The sequence below is a fragment of the Frankliniella occidentalis genome, unplaced genomic scaffold (assembly GCF_000697945.3).
Source record: "Frankliniella occidentalis isolate FOCC.00 unplaced genomic scaffold, Focc_3.1 Scaffold93, whole genome shotgun sequence".
In the NCBI taxonomy this organism is placed as follows: Eukaryota; Metazoa; Arthropoda; class Insecta; order Thysanoptera; family Thripidae; genus Frankliniella; species Frankliniella occidentalis.
In genome coordinates this window covers 902,114-907,684 of record NW_026267222.1, presented here as the reverse complement: position 1 = coordinate 907,684, position 5,571 = coordinate 902,114, and the positions used below count along the sequence as shown (strand labels likewise).

The 5,571-nt window shown below is 53.3% G+C and overlaps 1 protein-coding gene across 1 annotated transcript in view; it reads right to left on the bottom strand.

Moving 5' to 3' along the window:
- Positions 1 to 5,571, bottom strand: part of LOC113209609 (diacylglycerol lipase-beta-like) — a 30,608-nt gene that overhangs the window by 5,893 nt on the left and 19,144 nt on the right. Inside the window, exon 2 of the mRNA XM_026427232.2 lies at positions 1,678 to 1,743. The gene's annotated coding sequence lies outside the window, so the exon portion shown is untranslated. The remainder of the gene's footprint in view (positions 1 to 1,677; positions 1,744 to 5,571) is intronic.

Genomic DNA, 5,571 nt, shown 5'->3' with positions numbered 1-5,571 from the left:
GGCGTGGCGTGGCGCGGCGTGGCGTGGCGCGGCGCGGCGTGGCGTGGCGTGGCGTGGCGTGGCGTGGCGTGGCGCGGAGCGGCGTGGCGTGGCGTGGCGTGGCGCGGAGCGGCGTGGCGTGGCGTGGCGTGGCGTGGCGTGGCGCGGCGTCTGCTTATCTTTGCGTGTCGGACGTTAAAGACGTCTGAAAGGGGTGGAGCTCTGGCCGATCTGGCGGCCCCGTGACGTCAGCCGCGTCCTCCAGCAGGGCTGAGCCGGGCTGAGCGGGGCCGCCGGGGAGGAGAGAGAGGGAGAGAATAAGAGAAAAGAGGCGCTCAACATCAGGTTCCGGGCGGCTCCGCGGCGCCCAGCCAGGTCGAGGTTCCAGTCGCAGCCCCCGTGCAAGAGCCTGTAACGCAGCGAGCCTGCCGCTGCAGCAGCAGCAGCAGCAGCAGCAGCAGCAGCACGGCCTGTCGGAAGGACGACCTGATGCAGGAACAGGACGACTCGTCTCTGCCGCCCCGACCGGCCCGGCCCCGGCCGTGAGTGCAGTGGTGCGCACGCTCTGCCGGACCAAGGTTGATCGCCACTTAATACTCTCTGCAAGCAGTGCGAGCCACTCTGTCTTCGTTTTGTGTGATTTTAATGTGTCGTCCATATCACACCATTGTGTGTTTCTTTCACTCGAGTGAAATAATCCCACTATCTATTTTTTTGTGGTGTGCTGTGCCGCTGCGGTCGCGTCCAAGTTGTGTGCGTATGCATGCTATCCCCCCTCATCCCCGCCCCATTTCTGCCTCGTACCCGCTCTTGCGGGGTAAAGGGGGGGGGGGTGAACCGGATCCTACAGTCAGTTCACACGCACAGAAGCGAGTGAGTGGACTTGACTCGCTTGTGGGCCCGGCCGGCCGGCGCAGGCAGTGTTATTCAAACACTATGTCGACGTCGCATTCAATCAAATGCGAGTTGTGTCACAATCGATTAGAATATCATGTAGTGTCACGTTCGTCAAGCACTCAAATTCGCAGCTTATAAGTACTTGCAGGTATTAGACCCGGAGGTTAAACACCTACGAGTGCTTGACAGTGACAGTATTGCACACTTCATCAGTTCATGGCATGCGTTCAGCTATTCTCACGCTATAACCCATATGCCACATTTGTTCTAACCACTGTAACACGAGTCGCAGTCCTTCATCTAGATCATTTTCGACTGAATTCTGTGATTCATCCGGGGCCGTCCAGCCCATCCCGCCCTCCACGCGACAGGCCTCCACCGCAGCCACTGACCCGACCGGTGGCCAGGCCATGGGCCAGACTCGCCTCCCCTGCCCGAGCCCCTGTCACAGACAGTGGAAAATATCCGTCGCGCCACCAGGAAATTTCCCCATGAAATAAAATCGTGAAGTACTCTTAGCAAAATGTTCGTTCAAGGGCAACCTCTTCAGAGTTGAGGATTCCCCTTTTAAATAATGGTAGGGACGACTCTGTGCTCAGTGCTCTGAAAACTGTGTGACAGTCTAAAAGTCTGAAATACCAGATGTCTTATAAGACAAGTGTATACACTTGTGTATACACTTGTCGAGTCCGAGTGTATCGATATTTTTTGACTTTGACTTCATTAACTAGCAAGAATTTTCCCTTGTTAATCAAACCAAAAGTATGGAAAGTTTCCGCTAGTATACATCTTCAAACTCACCTTTGTCCTTTAAAAAGATTCTCTCGAAGTGTGGGCTCGGCTCGGTCACTCCATGTCGCGGCCAGCCTGGGACACACAGAGAAAAGGGCGTTAAAGCACTCTGGCTACTCCAACTACGAGGTTGTGACATCCAACTCGTTAAAAAATTGTTTTACAAAACGTCGCCGCCCAAGCAATTGTGTGTGGCGAAATCGTCGCTTTGGTGTTCAAGGTGGTGCGCGACAACGTTTGACAGGGTCCCAACATTTATTTAGTTTGTATTAGCGATATAGTTTTGGATTCCTTGCTTATTGAGCAAGAGGAGCATCATGTGTGAAGACGCAAAAAAACAAAACAAAACAAAAAAATCCAGCGCGTATAGCCATAACTCTTTGTGAATCTCCGACTTGGCGCGGTCCTTGCCCTCCTGCGCCATGGAGCTCGGGCCTCCCGACCCGCCGGGGCGAGATACGACACTGTGCAGGCCTCCGCCACGCCACACCTCGCCCCACGAACCCGGAACCCGACCGGCGACTGACCGGGTTCGAGTTCGAAGCGATACAAACCACCACCACCACCAGCCGGGCCGGGCCGGGCCGGCTGTGGCGCAGACCAAGGGGCAGGGATACTCAGGACTCAGGGCCACCACCGTCCTTGTTTATTTGCCAATCCCGCTCCTCCTCCTCTCGGCTTCGCGTTAAAAGTGGTCGCTTCAGGCGAAACGTGTCGACGCATAACTGAGTGCGAACCGAAACATGCGCTGTTAATGTTAACTGTTAGATATTTTGTCTAATATGTGATGAAATAGTCATTGCAGACAATTTCGTTGTCATTTAATATTTGATAACATTTTCGTCTTTTCCAAATCTTATCACTTAAACCGACATTTTGTCATACGAGTCACATCATGATTTTTTTGGTAACAGAAAATGTTTGCAGTTCGACCCGAGCAGCAGAGATCTGCCATCACCTACATGCATGCTTTGTGGTTTTAGCTTGGGTTTTCGAGTATTGAGCTGAACACCTGTCAACACCGCATCCAGATGTGTTCGCCGCGAGTGCAGGGTTCTTCCAACCCGCTCTCCAGCTTGCACAACTACAAGAAGTGCACGGCGAGCGCAGTACGGGGAACTTCTGGGTGTCGTCTCGTACCGTGTGTCGGGTGTCGGGGCCACGACACAACAGTGTTGCGGGATTGCATACCCTAGGGGGGCCATGGCGCCTTACGGGTAGAGCGAGTCGGCAGCCCAGCATACGGTTGTGTCCGAGAGGTCGCCAACTCACATAATACTCCGTACACGGGTCCCATAATAACTTAATAATACTCCATAATGTCACAAAATACCCCGAAATAGCCCCATAATACCTTATAATACCTGATAGTAGTCTATAATACTTAATAATATTAAAAACATAAACATTAAATGACATAAAATCCCTTAAAACGTGCACCACATACTACTTAAATACTTCGTACAGTGTTGAGGTGAGTTGGCGACCCCTCAGTTGTGTCGTGGCGTTGACACATGGTATAGAGCGGGCCCGCTGCAGGCGGAGGGACTTCCCCGCAGGGCCTGACACGCCGCCTCTCCCACTCGGTGGAAAAATCCACTCACATTGTCCACAGCGGCGCGAGTGTGGTAAACCGACGCATTTTATCCTAGGGAATCTTCCTAGGAATAGTAATCGGAAAAGATCTGGAACCTAAAAGGATCATTCCGTGAATCGCGCATGCGCTGCTCGCAGCATCCCGCAGCGGCAGGGCAGGGCAGGCGACCGCGCGGTCTAGCCAGTATCCAAGCGCGCACCATCAAAACGAACCGACCTCAAAAAAACAAAAAAAGAAAAAAAAAGCCAGAAATCAGTGGGGCGAGGCGCGCCGTAATCCGGAAACAGAATGCTGTGCGAAAACAAACGGGACGGGAAATCCTTTGGGTCATCCTTTGGCGCCTGCCTCTCGGCCGCTGCCGGGCTGTGGCGCGCGGCCCGGCACTGTTAGTCACACGTAGAGTAACTGATAGAGCGTCGTCTCTATGGCCACTTTCTAAGTCAAATTTTTGCCCATCTCTTTTCAATGCAAAATTTTGTGGAAAAAAAATTGTTATCATTTTTCGTCACATTGAAATGCTGCTATTCTTTCGGAGGAAGATGCAAGGTTTTACACAGTACTGATCAAGGCAGAGCGGCGCGCGCTGCGCGCTCGCTGCCACTCCGCGAACGACATCGCGACCACTCCCGCGACTCGCACGCGTCGCGGCGACAAAAGGACGCTGACGTTCGCGACGTCAAAAAGGGGCCGCGCAGTGCAATCTGTCTCTCCTCCCAGCCTCCGTGGAGGTGGTGGGGAGGGGGGGGGGGCAGACTCGCCGCTGAGCGGGGGGCTGACTGTCCGGCGGGGCGCAGCGGTCCTCGCTCCCGGGAGCTCCCCCGTGCCGCCGTGCCCCGTCCACTATTAGTGCACAAGTCGCCTGCTTGGAAACGTCATTATCTCCTCTATCGCATGACGTTAATTTCCTTCGCCGTATTCCCGGAGGAACGACTTCGCGAGAGCAGCGCTGCGGAAGTCTTCTGGGCCCATTTCTAGGTGCGCCCCTCGCCTCTCCAGTGCGGCGTTAGGATTTTTCCACGAGTTAGGTATCATTATTATCAAATATTAAAACCAAAAAAGAAGTATGAAAAAGAAAGAAAGAAAAGAAGTTGGGTTTCTTTGAAACAGCAGCTCTGTCCCATATTGTAAAGAGTTAATTTAAATAAACTGGCAATCTTCCAGAGAAAAACATTTTGCGTGCTAATAAAAAGTATTTCAACTATAGGTGACTGCGTGGACACTGCAACAATGGAGAACATTAAGAAGGTGGCTCGCGGTAGCTGGCTGCTGGCTGGTCGGTAGCTGGGTCCTGCGAGTAAAATCCCACCGAGTTCCCACAAAATCGGCCCGTGACGGGCGTTCAAACTTCAAAGTCCGTCAGTTTGGTTTACTGTGGCCTAAACTGCTTCTGGGTGATTTGCGATTTGTAAACAAGTTACAATCTGTGGCGCTGTTTGCGATGGTTGTCATAGATACGCCCTCCTGCGCACCTTTTTTTTTCACCAGTAGCGTGTGGCCCCATGGCAGCTCGCTCAACGCCTGCCTGCGGGACAGAGTACCTTCAACAACTGGATGGCGTGAGCAGAGCGCCCACCTGGCGCGGGCGGCACGGGTCGTGGCGTGGTGCATTGCGCTATTTCGCATATTCAGTTGTCTCAACTTGGACTTCCCTTGCGACCCGCGTAGAGCAGGGGAAAGGGGGGGGGGGCACTACTGACAATGAGGGGTCGTCTAGAAAATTTACGTCAGTTTTTCTATATTTATTTATTTATGAGGCCAACTGTGCGGTGCTTGGCCTTGGCGCCTGCGGGACGTAGGGTAGGCCACCCCGCAGTACACGCATGTGCTGTTGGCGAGATTTTGCCTACCCATCAGGCGCCATGAGAGCTTGCAGAGACTGGTCCGCAACAGGCAATGACGGACGATCGCCCCCAATCTACCTCTCTAAGCTTGGCTCCTCGCTTATGCAAAATGACTGTCCTTTCCCATTTAAAGTGCACGGCCCCTTTCACACGACGGGGTCCCTGCAGGCCTCAGTATACCTCATCTATAGTGTACCCTCCTCCCACCCTTGCTATTTTGGAGGATATTTTCATTTCTTGAGGGGAAGTATGCTTTTTACTATTGAACAGCGGAGCATCCAACTTCTTGTAAAGTAAAGTCTATTTAATTACATTATGAATCTAATAGCCGAGTCGCTTCCACCCTCTGCCACGCGAAGCGCCCACCACCCGATTGCGTCATTTACGGAGTACGTACACAGCTCCCCCTGCACCGGTCGGGCGGCGCGCACGCCTCGCGGGGCACGCAACGGAACAGGGATCCCC